At 47.8% G+C, this 15,177-nt stretch overlaps 2 protein-coding genes across 3 annotated transcripts in view; one reads left to right on the top strand and one right to left on the bottom strand.

Moving 5' to 3' along the window:
* LOC144098756 (GRAM domain-containing protein 4-like) overlaps positions 1-15,177 on the top strand; it is a 111,770-nt gene that overhangs the window by 26,923 nt on the left and 69,670 nt on the right. The gene's annotated exons all lie outside the window — the stretch shown is intronic.
* Positions 1-15,177, bottom strand: part of LOC144098754 (histone lysine demethylase PHF8-like) — a 171,290-nt gene that overhangs the window by 110,540 nt on the left and 45,573 nt on the right. The window lies entirely within an intron of this gene.

Below are 15,177 nucleotides of genomic sequence, written 5' to 3'. Positions count from 1 at the left end.
AGTTGCGTAACCTTCGCGCAGTTTCCTGTACTGAAAGAGTAACCCTGAAAGCGCAATTTTAAGCACCCCCTGTAGGCGCGACTCCTTGCATATGCGTCAAGCATTCAACCACCTCTCGGGTTTTTTCCAAACACCGTCGTGACCAACATATCTGTATGGGTCAAGCGAGGAGAACTGCAGTCGTATATCGATTATTTTTTTGAAGGGGGGTTTACGCAAGCGAGTCGAGACAACAGTGCACGGGTGAACTAAGACTCTGAATTAATTTCGGGTATTGATGGCGGCGGCCATAAAGAAGACGCGTGGACTGTGCGGACCCGAGTACGTGCGTTACATTCAACGACCACTGCTAGGACGGCTACAATGACGGGACAGGAAAAGGAAATAAAAACAAGTGCCCTCGTTTGGGCCGCGCTACGAGACAGGGAGAAATAAAGAGGAAATAAAAAAAAAGCAGGCGCCTCTGACGCTTGCAGAGTTGCGTAAATACAAGGCCTTTCGGGGAAAAGAAAAAGAGAGGCCAGCACTCGGTTCGCCTAAGTTTTGACGCAATTCGCAAACGTTGCAGGAATAGCACAGTGTTGACGGTACGTGCGCTATGCAGAGCTGGCGAGCGCTATTTACATTTATAGGATCTCAATGTTGCGCGGGAAGGAGGAAAGTAGAGGAGACAGGAGGGATGCGCGCTATGCATGTTTTACCCGCCGGAGGTACATACATTGGAGCTGCGAAGCACGCCTTGTAGTGGAGTGTCCCGGATTTATTTCGACCACGTGGAGCTTCCTCGCCTCGTCGCAAAAGTCGGCGAACTGGCTTGTTTGCATTTGATTCGGCGCCAGAAAAATGCGTCAGCACAGCGCCGTTGCCAGTGAACCTTTACAAAAATTTCCTTAGGCAGTCTATAGACTGTCCATAAACTTCTGTCTATAAAGTCTATAGACTCTCTATAGGCAAACCTTAGAGAACAGTCTATAGGCAATGCCAATCCTATGACAGTCTATACACAACCTATTGATTTATGGCCATACACTTCTGTAGACATACAGTCTATATAGAGTATGAATAGACAAAAAAGTATCTATAGGAAGGCAATAGAGTCAGTCTACAAGAAGTCTATAGACTGTCTATAGAGCATTTTTACAAGGAAAGCACCCCGGCTGGTGGTCTGCCTTGACACGCCTAAAAAAGGAGGGGGGGGGGGAAGGGGGGGGGGGGGAGTGCCGACATGCTTTTTCCGAGTCTCGGGGGCTGGGCTGTACAAAACGCGAGGTGGCTTGCACAGCAAAGGAATTCCGAAACCAACCGTTGCTATAGAATTCAAAGACAACAAGTATATACCTCGATACCAGCAGCTTACAGCAGCGCAGGCTAACACAAGGTCTGTCTAGAAAATAGCTGTGCTTCAACTTGGCTGAACCTAGTAAGACGAGCGAAAGCTCTGTTAAGCATGGTTAGACATGGATTAGCTTTGATTAAAGTTTACTGCGTATCAATGGTTTGGCTTGGACGCCGACGGTGCATCGTCGAAGCACTAGTTTCGGCACGTTTCTCATCCATGGCTTTGTGTGAAGGTAAGCACACACCACGCGCTTTTATATAGCGAACGGCGCGTCAAGCGATTTGCGGCAGTTGCGAGAGTGCCGTCGGCTCCGCATACGCAGCTGTGGCGAGGCGCAGCGGGTCACGTGATTCGATAGCTGCGAGGCGTGGCGAGTCACGTGGCATGACGTCAGAACCAAGCCTCTGCTACTGCTGGTTTGAAGGTCAGATTTCATAGCCACATGACCTTCAGCTTTGCACGGGAGAAGCAGAGCTCGCTCTAAAATAAACGCATGTATTGTACGTATTACTAGGCATAACCAAAAGGCAGGCAGCAGCGCGGCGACAGCTCTCGCTGTATTTAGTGCGTTACGAAGCATAGCGCAAGCACTTGATAGATTTTGTTCCAACGCGATAGCATTGAAAGACTTATCAGCAAAAAAAAATGGCGCCATCGGTCATAAAACTCCGCATCTTCTTCAGCAAAGTGAGGTCGCAAGGCCGGAAGTGATGCCACTTCCGCTAAAGGCATCAACAACTACTCTTATAATATCACATTTTCAAAGCATAAGGTAATTAAATGTCCCTGTGATTTTTTTTGCCTCATGCCGACCCGCTTGCATACATCAAACTTTCATTGCGCGCTGCAGGAATCGGTCCTGCCCCTGCTGTCTGACAGCATTCGCAAGGCCAGCGACGTGGCCTGCAGATTTTCTATAGAGGCGAAATACAAGCGAATGTGGGTATTTACACCTCGTTTAATGCGAGCTTCCGGTTTAGTCTAACTGGAGCAATTGGTCCCGTCAACGTCACGTGTATTAAGAGAAGCTCAAGCGAGCGAACTCCACGTAATTCAAATATATTTTTGGTTTCCTTCGAGATCGAATTGCCGTTACTAGGGTGCCGTTTTAATGTGCGAAACGTTGGAGACCGATTCTTATGCATCCGGCTGGCAAAACAAAACGAAAACAACAACTGCCGCTTGTATGCAAATGTGGGAGGGTCCGATATAAAAATTGGAAAGCAAAATTCCTGAGACGTCTTTGCATCTCATTATTACTGACCCACCCTGTAATTGCGCGATCTTAAATTTACTGCAGGATTATTTGAGGAAAGAAAAAGATGAACTCAGCGGAAACGAAGACTAGTGGTTTGTCGAAAATTAAGGAGAAAAATTTTTGAAAATTTTCGTAACCCAATTTGCGGCAGTGGAATATATATTATCCACGAGTTCAAACGAGACGGCCCTTGTTCGCGATATCACCGCGGAAGGAAGATTTATGCTGTAGGACAAAGGAGGAAGGCACGAACACTACCGAGTAGGGAGCTTCGCCTCAAAGCACAGCGCCACCTTTTGCATTATTCAGAAGTCGTCTTCACTGCATCGAGAGCCGCTTTTTCCCTAACTCTGTGACGGCGAGACACGTCCTACAGGGTTAGCTATTAGGTGCAGCACCCACGGCTCTTATACCTATATAGTGCATACGAAGTCTGGCTCTTTACATCCATGCTGACCATCGTACATCCGCACTGGTGATACTGCAGCTAACCTTCGAACCAAGCACAAAAATTGCCACTGGAGCGAAGGTATTGCTCCTGCTCAAAGACGCCGATTTCCCGTCGCCGGGTTGAAATGGAGACACTTGCTCGAGCGTCGCTGACACTGCAGGGAAGCATATTGGGTCCGCTTTGTCCTGGCTTTTGAGGAAGTAATAACGCTCGGATTTTCGTATTCTCTTCTGCACATTCCTTTCAACCCCCCCCCCCCCCTCCCCCCGTCGAGAAATTTCTCATCATGTGTTTCGTTCGGAATGCCTTGCAACCAAGAATTTGTAGCTAGTTCTATTTTACTGTTTTATTCATTTTTGTTTTGAGCCCTTCTTTTCCGAAAGCTCTTCTCTCCAGGATCCCCCCCCCCCCCTCCTTCACCCTTTTACGAGGCAACGTAGCATGGTACGTAGGAGGGTTTTAACCACGCCGGCGGAAATCTCCACTCTTTAATAAAGCGCCCCCCCCGCCCCCCCCCCCCACCGCGTTCCCCCTCTGTCACTTCTGAGTTGAAGTTCACTACCAGAATTCTTCAAATTCTTTAAGGTCATGGGTTACAGCACACCGTGAACCATCACTTCTACCGCACCACTTATTCTGTTTATGTATTTTAAGAACACTGTGGCTTGAAAGCCTGCCGCACTGGGCAAATATCGATTGGAACCTAAGCATAGGCGAAGCAGTGCAGTTCGAGAAAATAGACGCTGTATTTACAATCCATCTGACACGCGGACAAAAAACACGAACGTTTCTTTCACTCCCTCCTTTATCCCTTCCCTTACGGCGCGGTTCAGGTGTCCAACGATATATGAGACAGATACTGCGCCATTTCCTTTCCCAAAAAAACCAATTATTATTGTAAGGAGCAACGTAAGAGAAGTGATACATAGCAACAATAAAATGTCAAATTATTTCATACTCAGATGAGCTCCGGGCATTTCAACCAGTCTATACATATTTATTCGTACACTCGTGCGTGTCCTTTTTAGAACAGAAATCTTCCTTCGTCTCTGCCTGAGTCGTTCTGTGTGTACGCCCTCCACTGTTCTGTGGAGCATCGCACGAAGTTCTCGCTATATTTCGCGGCAATACGAGTCCACTTGTCGCTAGTCATCACGTTATGCTGTAGCTGACCCAAAAATTGTCTTTGGACAGTTTATACATTTCTTATATTGCCTTCCTATAGATATTTATTTTTGTCTATTCATAGTCTATAGACAAAATTCTACTAAATGTGTATGACCATAAATCTACAGATTGTCTATTGAGTTTCTATAGGATTTGTATTGCCTATAGACTTCTCCAGGGTTTGTCTATAGACAGTATAAAGACTTTATAGACAGAAGCTATGAAAAGTCTATAAACTGTGCAAAGAAATTTTTGTAAGGAGATACGAAAGAAAGAGCAAAACACAACACAAAGGAAAGCAGAACAGCCCTCTATAGCAAGCAATAAGCGAATCGTCAACGTGCATAGTGGCAATCCGTCCATTCAGCCATGAACAATATTTTAACTTCTTTCGCCACATATCACCACTGTGAGAAATTGACGTACTGCATATGCAGGGTAGATTAAATAATATGTGTACCAAGACTGTTCATAAAGGGCGTGAATGGCAAGCTAAGCTAGTTGGTAACGGCTCAAATCAGATAGGTAGCCAATGATTGAGGAACGGATACGAATGAAACTGAACAGATGGCGCTGTTCTGTCTGCAGCCCCCTGGCTGTCTAGTTTGTGTTATTTCGTCTGTACTTTTGCGCGCTGACCAATCATCGAAAAAAGAAAGTGCCGTGCGGCAATCTGCAGTATAGTTCCATAAACCTGTCGGCGGCTGATGGGGGAGGGCGGGGGGGGGGGGGGTATATAGGCTGGTCAAATGATGGTGGAGTGGATTTGTAATAAGGGAGCAATTTCCAACCGTTATATAGGCTAGCTGTCTACTGTCTGTTTTTCTTTTCTTTCCTTTCCACCCAATTTCGATGATTGCGTGACAACTAAGGTAACATAAAACACTACCTTCATACCTGCCACTGAGCACACATGTTCCTTTCATGCACCGCCGTATTTTCTAACATTTTTTTTAGCTTAGATTCGCTGCTGTATTTTTACAATTTGTGTATTGTAGCGGGCTCGATCCCGTACTCGGCGGCCGTATTTTGATGGAAGCGAAACGCAAAGGCGTCCGTGTGCTGCGCAATGTCAGCGGACGTTGAAGAACCCGACGTGCTCTCTAGATTAGTACGAAGCCCTCCAATACGGCGTTCTCAATGCTCCTGCCATATGTAATGCTCCTCTGCAAGCCTTGACCGTACGAGTAAACGAGCAAACAAACTAGTAAATTAAGAAAGAGCGGAAATGCGAAAGCTTTTCCCTTTCCTCTATTTCTCCCTCCCTTTTTCATTTCCCACGAACTTCACGGGATTCGGACCCACGGCCTTTGCGGTACTCGAACCCACGACCTGTTTTGCTATCGATATCATCATTACTATCAGCACCACTAACATCACCACTATCACCATTATCGCTAGCACCGACTATCACTATTGCTGTCATCATCATCAGTATGGCCAACTATCACTATCGCTATCAGAATTGGTGAACGAGGACCCAGTGACGTCACAGGGGACCAACTTCCGGCGACACATTTTGCGGGCATTTCCGGCGTCAACATGGCCATATATATAATGCTTTCGTATTAATAACTGAATAAGTAAATAAGCGCTCGTAGAACGTCGACGATACTGTTTGTGCGCTCAATAATGAAGCGCAGCTCGAAAGTCGATAAGCAAAGGCGCTTGCGTCTTTGTCCAGAGAAATGCGCGGTATACGTGGACCTGGTCCCAAGGTCACCAGCCCACACGTGCAGGCCGTTCGATGCGCCCAACCAAGCCGTGTGGCAGATGTCCAAGCGTCTCTCTGTCCGTTGCGGAAAAAAGCCGGAAACCATTCATCGTTGCTTCCTTGTTCGATGGCACGCAGCATTTTTTTTTCTTTTTCTGGCGGAATCGTATACCGACACGCAAGAATGCAGTTCAACATAACACTAAACACGGTCGCCATCAGTTTCCCTACAAGCAACAAATGATGGCATCTTGCCATCAAATTTCAATCCGCCTCGCATGCGGGAGGTGCGGAGTTCGATCGCCAGTGCCGCCCGGTACCCACGAGTGATACAATGGGTACAAGCTTTCCCTGGTCTGGTGCTCGGCTCTTTTAGGGTGAATTGCTTGGAAAATGGGTTTTTGACCCCACCTTGACTAGCGAAAATATCTTGTGCCATGGCGCTCTTAGGCCTCAGGTGTCCTTGCGCCATAAAAAAAAAAAGCATCGTCATCCATTCAACTTCAGTTTCTGCTCGGCCAGCGCCTACTCTGGACAGACACCCACCGTAGTGAGTGGGCGCCGATGGCATTCACTTTATGGGTGCCAATTCGCGGACTGAACCTCGGTCGCGAGGCTGTAAGGTCGAGTAAAAACTCATCAGTTATTAATCATCCGGACTATGGAAAGCTGGTTTTGTTCACACGAACGCGCTCAAACACCTCGCGCAAACCCGAAACTATGCGTACGCATTTATTATGGTTGAGTATATTATATACAGCGCAAGAATTAAAGTCGCCCCGGTGGCTCAATGGTTATGGCGCTCGGCTGCTGACCCGAAAGACGCGGGTTCGATCCCGGCCGAGGCGGTCGAATTTCGGTGGAGGCGTAATTCGAGAGGTTCGGGTACTGTGCGATGTCAGTGCACTTTAAAGAACCCCCAGGTGGTCGCAATTTCCGGATCCCTCCACTACGGCGTCCCTCATAGCCTGAGTCGCTTTGGACGGCGTTAAACCACCATAAACCAAACCAGTACAAGAACTAATCTGCAAATGCCACTCAAAGGAGGCCCTTCAACTAATGGCATCGTCCTGTTATTCTGACCGCCGTTAATAACTGCCTTGGCAGACGCACGATAGTAAGTGCAAGGCGGTTCAACCGCGAAGTGTGTACGAAATCCATTAGAAATTACCTAGAGATCTAAACGAGGGGTCATAAGGCAACTCGGAGTTGATGCAACATAACGCAACGTCCAAGTTGGTAGCAGTTGCTCGTTACTAAACTTGATAAAAGAAAGGAGGAGGTGACTCATCTGAGCAGAGGGAGGAAAAGAAGAACAAAGAGACCAGGTAATTCATTAAGTGCGCCTTTACTCATACCCGCCGTGGTGGCTCAGTGCTTAGGGCGCTCGGCTAGTGATCCGGTTTTCCCGGGTTCGAGCCCGACCGCGGCGGCTGTTTTTTTATGGAGGCAAAACGCTAATGCGCGCGTGTGCTGTGCGATGCCAGTGCACGTTAAAGATCCCCAGGTCGTGGAAATTATCCGGAGCCCTCCACTACGGCACCTCTTTCTTCCTTTCTTCTTTCACTCCCTCCTTTATCCCTTCCCTTACTCCGCGGTTCAGGTGTCCAACGATATATGAGACAGATACCGCGCCATTTCCTTTGCCCAAAAACTAATTATTATTATGATTAATTTACTCCGCGTTTCCAAACATGCGTAATAAACAATGGTCCGTCCTTATGATGCGTCGGATTCAGAACATTGTTAGCACTAGCAAAAGAAATGATAAGTAATTTTGCAACCTTATTATTGTCAAGTGCATGTTTTTTTCTATATACTCCGTCGAACTGCCGATGCAAACAAATAGAAACAGCAAGAACAATATTTACTTGCGTCAAGGACGTGACGCCTGATTTTGGACACCTCGAGGAAAGGGACGCTACGTGCCCCCGTGCAAGCACACAATATTCTTTTTTTTTCCCCTTTGCGGGAAACTCGCGGAGAAGATTCGTGCCACACAACAATAGTCTTCCTCGTATAATGTTGGCGAAGGACGCATGCTGTATACTTAACGGCGGCTGTGCTTGTTTCCTCGTTTGTTTCGCGGAGAAACATAAAATAAACGGCATAATAACAATAGAAAGGCACACCTCACTCTTGAGGGAGAGGATGACGTAATTGAAGAATACGGGAATTCACACTGAAGCCGCGTTTCTTTGAGATGCATTTGTAAGAGATAAGTATTACTGGCGGCGGCCCTCACAGCATTCGGGCGATCAGATCTGAAATGCTAAATCTGCGTATCATGTCAACCCGCCGCGGTGGCTCAGTGGTTAGGGCGCTCGACTACTGATCCGGATTTCCCGGGTTCGAACCCGACCGCGGCGGCTGCGTTTTTATGGAGGAAAAACGCTAAGGCGCCCGTGTGCTGTGCGATGTCAGTGCACGTTAAAGATCCCCAGGTGGTCGAAATTATTCCGGAGCCCTTCACAACGGCACCTCTTCTTCCTTTCTTCTTTCACTTCCTCCTTTATCCCTTCCCTTACGGCGCGGTTCAGGTGTCTAACGATATATGAGACAGATACTGCGCCATTTCCTTTCCCCAAAACCAATTATTATTATTATTATCATGTCAGCTTAGTGGCTGATATGATACGCAGCCCTCCCCCGTTCTGTCTTTTGTGCTTTGTTTTTGCGAACCCGCTGGCAGGCATTCCCGCAAAAAATTATCCGCGTGACGTCGGCACTCACATCGATGACGAGAGCGGCAGCATATACACTTTCGTCGTTATGTGACGACTGCATGCTGGCAGCACGGAACCGGATCTTATGTTGAGAACACGCTCTTTGTTTTATTCAATGTAGTCGCGGTTTAATGACGATTGTATTCACTGTTTTCTTTTTTTACCGCCTACCAAGTACAATTCTCACACGATTCTTTTTTTTTCTTTACGATGGTTTGGCTCATATCCTTATGTATTTCGTTTTTCTTTATCTACGTACAGGGGGGGGGGGGGGGGGGGGGGCATTTTCTTATTTTTCCCGTGGCAGCACTTCTCATATAGTGAAATGCCTTTTTACTAGTTATTTTAGAGCCAGTTCAGTATTTTGTTTGGAGCGCATACACCTGCGTACGATTATTCTTTTGTTCGACCTTCTCACTGTTATTCACTGGGGTGCGAGCCGTTCAAGCTGTGCAGGGGCAACATTCTCCGCCGCCCTTTAATGTATATAAACGTTATACGAGGCAAATAAACGTTAAACAACGAAATAAACCTCCAAACGTTTATTAATTCCGCCGTATAAATTAATACATTTATAATTTAAATTATTTTGCTGTTGTTGCAAATTGTTTCAGACCGCAGCTTGCCTCTTGTTGCTACTGTGACTTGACCTTCACGTTCCCCGAGATCATGGAATCCTCCACACCGCTCGCTCCTATAGCGTATAAAATGGCAGGCCGATGCTTTGAACGCAAACGAACAGACAACTGAGTCAGTTTCTATACAGCTAAAGGACGCTTTTCAAAGTGAGCTGCGACACGCTCTCTATAGAGTGAAATAGATCGCTAGTTATAGTTATAGACCACGTGACCACGAGCCAGTGACAAAGGCGGAGGAGGGAAAGAGTGATGGGTGGAGAGAGAGAGAGAGAGAGAGAGAGAGAGAGAGATAAAATAAAGGATGACAGAAAGAACAACTGCCGATAGCTTACTCGACCACTCTGAAGCCCTGACGCAGTGATACGAACTGGTTTAGAGCTCTTGTGCGTTAGTAGTTGCACCAGTTATCGTGCTCTGTTTTCACGCTTCTCCACGAGGGAGCGCCACTGCATGTTCGTCTAAACGTTCGCCCGTTAGTGCGGATACGCTGGCCGACTGGGCGCGAACGTAGGCTGTTCCTGTTCTTCCTTCAAGGCCTCGCATTTGGAAGGCGGTGACGTAAATCGGTGACGTGAGAGCTCGAACCGAGAGACCTTAATGACGGCTCTTCGATGTATAACGAGAGCTCTTACGCAAGAGAAATAAAAACAAGGAAAAGAAAGAAAGGAGGAAAGGGAAACTCGAGATTGAGTGAGCATCTATATAACGCGCCGCTCTTGGCATTTCGCCGCGGGGGTGGCTTCCTGGCCTTACGGAGCTGGGATCAGGGGGCCGTCACACATGTGGCGAGGGCTCCTTGTCACTGGGGGTATCCGTTGCTAAACCGCTGTCGTCGCTTCAGATGACCCGCCGCGGTGGCTCAGTGGTTAGGGCGCTCGACTACTGCTCCGGAGTTCCCGGGTTCGAACCCTACCGCGGCGGCTGCGTTTTTATGGAGGAAAAACGCTAAGGCGCCCGTGTGCTGTGCGATGTCGGTGCACGTTAAAGATCCCCAGGTGGTCGAAATTATTCCGGAGCCGGCACCTCCTTCTTCCTTTCTTCATTCACTCCCTCCTTTCCCCTTCCCTTACGGCGTAGTTCAGGTGTCCAACGATATGTGAGACAGATACTGCGCCATTTACTTTCCCCCGAAACCAATTATTATTACTTCAGATGACGTGGTTATTGCGACGCGCGTCCTTTCTTTCAATCTTTCCTCTCACATGCCTTTGAACTCTCTTTACTGTCTACACGTGACAGCGATTGTGGCTCAGCTTGAGTCAGTGGGCAGGCCCGTGCACTTTCCTTTTCATTCTTCTTTCAGTCGCAACAACAACAACAACATTTCGCCGCATAAGGTAACGATCACACTGGTAATATAGCTGGCCTCACTTCCGTATCGCACGCACCTACGCTGACGCGAATTCCCACGCACGTTAAAGATCCCCAGGTGGTCGAAATTATTCCGGAGCCCTCCACTACGGCACCTCTTCTTCCTTTCTTCTTTCACTCCCTCCTTTATCCCTTCCCTTACGGCGCGGTTCAGGTGTCCAACGATATATGAGACAGATACTGCGCCATTTCCTTTCCCCAAAAAACCAATTATTATTATTATGTCCACGCGTCTGCGCAAGCATGTTAGCCCGCACGCGATCCTATTACTTGCATCCTCATTAAGGCACGCATTACGGACAGAACGCGAAGGTAATTTGCTTACACGGCTTTCAGAAAAAAGGGTTCAGCAGCATATGGCGTCTAGTTGCTTATCCGAAATCAATATTCGATAAGTTCTCTCTGCGCTTCAAAACTTTACATATTGGTCCGAAGCGCTATATATTCGATATAGCATCCCAAACAGTGGCAGCGGTGAAATAGCAACCATATCATCACATAGCGATACACTGTTCTAAGCATATACAACAACAAGCACTTTCATTGTCAGCAATTTTTCCCAACGTTCTCAGCTTGAATTCAAAGCGAGACATCGTTTCTAATAACGTCACACCGTCCTCCAGCAACCTGCTAATCTTGACGAAAACATGGCTGATATTTCTGATAGTGAAATCCTTGTCGACTTGCCTGATTTCCGCGTTTTTCGAAAAGATCGTCTAGATAGGAGGGAAGGTGGGTTACTGATTGCGAGCGGCCAGGAACTATCGTGCCCAGCCATCAACTTTTCATCAGACATGGAAGTAATATGGGTTTTATATCACGCTTCACCTCAGTCAGTTCTACCAGCCTCCTAACAGCCCAGATTTTCCTCGAAAACTGAGTGACACGTTAAATGAAAGTAAAACCAAACACCCTTACACCTGTATTCTCTTATTCGGAGATTACAATTTTCCGGGTATTGATTGGCATAATCTATTCGCTACACGTAATAGGGATGCTAACACATTTCTCTTAATTTTAATCTAGTTCAAATATGAGAACCAACCCGTGTAACTCAAGACTGCGCTAACATTCTCAACCTAATATCAACGGATAATCCTGAATGCGTTCATTCCATAACATACATGCAAGGTGTCAGCGACCACCGATACCGTTTCCACGTACAGCAAACAAGCGAACCATCCGACTGTATGATAAAGGGAAGTATACTTCCATTTATCATCTAGAACTCGACAAAGGGCGAAATTTGGCGGAAATTAAAAAAAAAGAAACACCCTCAACGATCTTTAAGATTTCCCCGTAAGACCTTTGCTACCTGGTAATTCTAGACCAAGAAAAAAACATTGCATTATATTGTTTTAAGCTCTAAAATTAAAGGCCTAACACAGACCATATTCCCTTCAGTTACCATTATCGGATATTGTCTTATAACAACTGTCACTAATTCTGCTACTTTGACGTTTTCCATCTCGTCTGGTATACGATAAAAAAAAAAAAAACTACGGCGTCCTTTGCAAAGCTAAGAACTATTCCCTTGTGTCGACACATTTGCCCATATAAACATTTAACTGAAAACAAGAAAAAGAATTGTCATGATACCTCCATTGCCATCCTTATCTGAACACACCCATTAATACCAACAACCAACCCAGTCCGATGATTGCACACTTGAATCTTATGTGGACGCTAATAGCATGGTCTCACTGGTCAGCAGGCGAATACGACGGTGTTCCATTCGCATCATAATTAGGAGGAGGTCACGTAGTAACAAGGTGACGACGTCTCTGAGTTTTTCTGCCACGCTTGCCGCCTCCATCGGGAAACTGCGCAAAAGTTGCGTGGCCCAGCTAGCGTTTCAAGACCAGAAAGGATATGTTTCGCTGTTTCCCTGCTTAGATATACCGTCCTTCGTAATGTCCCCGTCTTTCAAGCTGCAGCACTTAACTCGAACCTGGTCGTGCGTAACGCTGCGGCCATACGATGCACAAGTCGGGGTCACGTATACGTGCTCCCCACCTCGGCGAGCAGTTGCGTAATACTGCTCCGAGGACGCGGCGATCGTCCAGGAATTAGCGCCGCTGTCACATCTGCCACCGTATTCTGTGTACTATGGAGGTTTTAATAGGGGAGATAAATATGTTCTCCCCACTTAATCACGGCTAACAGTTCAAAACCGCCAGACCCCATCCCGTGATCGCGTACGCTACCGAGCGCACGCCGACCACGGCGGGCCTTGCTCTGAGGGAACAAAGGAACGACACTTTGGCTGACACAAACAGGCATTTATTGTCACAACAACAATAAAGCCAGCAAGCAGCAAAATACGCTAAGGAACCGAGATCGTCTGACTCATCAGCAAGGTTACGAGCGAATGTTCGCCCACGCAATGGCAGGGGATACTCCGAAGCCGGACGGGACGAGATACGGGAGCAAGTCTCCCCGCCACTTCCTCGCCCCGCTGGCGAAGAGCGGAGCCGCGAGCGACACGTCCGCTCGCGCCGACGAGCCCAGCCCAAGAGAGTGATGCTGTGGGCTGTGTCCCCCAGGCACGCGCAGTCTCTCCTCGCGCTGCGACGCCAGCGCCCTCCCTTGTTAAGTTAACCAGGAAGAGTCACGTGGCGCGCCCCGCATCGAGGCGGTGCTGTTGCTGCAGGGTGCATCGCGGGGAAGCCATGAAAAGGGGACCGCGGGGCTAGTCCCCGCAGTACCAACGTCGTGGCGCAAGCCTTAACCCTGACCCGGCGGCGCAAGTAGGTATAGTGGAACAAACATCGAGGACCTGCGGGCTTTTGAGGAAAGGATGCAACGGTCGCTACCGCCAATTGTCGAAGCCTCTGTCTGCATTTGTTTCAGCTTAATGCTGCGGCCAAGAGCATCAAATTAAAAGAAAAAGGGAGAGGAAGTGGTTGAAAAGAAAGGAAAATACAAAAGCACAAACCGCAAGATCTGTTTGCGCGCGCGTGCTACACGGCACCTATCGTGCCCTCGACTCCCCTGACACCACTCTAAGCACGAATACACCCATTTGGGAGTAAGAAGGGAGTACACTGTCCTCCACTGCACTCCCTTTTATAAAAGAGAATTCACTGATCACAGCTTACTCCCTTTCTACTCCTTTCAATTTAGAGCGTATCGGCGACAAGCTGCTGGAGGAGGAGAGTAAGGACAATATATATTTACGCCAGAGAAAGTCGTTCGTTTTTTTTTTCTGGAATCTCTTCCCACGGTGACGATATCTCGAATGCCATATTATTTCTCTCTCTTCCTGCCTCTGGGGAAGGGCGTTTAGGAAAGTTTTCTGATACGGTTTTAAATGCATTTCTTTTCCCACACGTGCAATCTTTCGACAGTATTTGCAGGGATGTAGGTACAGTCTTTGTCAAAAATATACAGCCCAAGGGGTTTGCCTGCAAGCCATTGGGCTGTATACTTTTGACAAAGACTGTGGATATTGTTTGTTGTCGCTCAAAGCCGCCGGAACCCGACTTTATCATTCTGCCTGGGACACCAGATGCGACCAGACTTATCTCGAATGATCGCAGCCTCGCGCAACTGCTTTCAGTTTGTTCCAGATTGCTGTGGCTGCTTTGTAGTCTTATCACGATGGTTCCTTGCAAGAAACATGCACCCCATACACAACGAGGAACGCAGGAGAAGCAGAGTCCAAAGACTCCAAAGCTCCCTCCTCCAAAAACAAGGGGTACGTAGTGTACACCGGTGCGGCAGAATACCCAGAAGGGCACTACGCTGCAGTGGTAGTGAGCGACAAAGGCGAGCTAATCTTGAGCTGTAGCGTGAGGCACTCTTCACCAGAGGAGGCAGAGATGGCGGCGATCGCCCTGGGAATCACAAACCAATCAACTGGAATTATCATCACCGATTCTAAAACTGCAATCAAAGCCTATGACAACGGTCAAGTGTCCAAAGAGGCCGGCAAAATTCTGCAAGCAGGCAAGGAGAACGTACCTAACGACCTAGTTAGCATAATATGGGCACCCGTTCATAGTGGACTCACAGGGAACGAGATCGCCAACGAGGTCGCCCGAGGACTCTCACACCGGGCCCTAGCGCAGACAGAATATTCCCTGTCCAAATAACGAGACTTAATCACATGCAGTGAAATTCTAGAACACTACAGAATGGGGAGGAGAACCCTGCCTCTCCCCCCCTCCCCCCCCCCATACATCTCTCACAAAGAAGGAAGAAGTAATCTGACGAAAACTGCAGACGGCTACCTTCCCAAACACGTATATCCTACACAAATGGCATAATGAGGTGCACTCTTCAATTTGCAAAAACTGTGAAGGCATAGCGATCCTAAATCACATGCTGTGGGCTTACCCAGAGCTAAATGGTCTACATGGCAGCAAAGAGTCATGGGAATCCTCCCTCCATAGCCAGGAAGAACAAGTCCAGAAACAAGCCATCGGTCAAGCCCAGGCCGCCGCCGGAAGTCAAATGACGTCTAGGGGGGAGGCAGACGGTGAAAGGGGAAGCTGCGTCTCACCCATCA

This window comes from Amblyomma americanum, chromosome 7 (genome assembly GCF_052857255.1).
Source record: "Amblyomma americanum isolate KBUSLIRL-KWMA chromosome 7, ASM5285725v1, whole genome shotgun sequence".
Taxonomy (NCBI): domain Eukaryota; kingdom Metazoa; phylum Arthropoda; class Arachnida; order Ixodida; family Ixodidae; genus Amblyomma; species Amblyomma americanum.
This window is presented reverse-complemented; position numbering and strand designations above follow the sequence as displayed.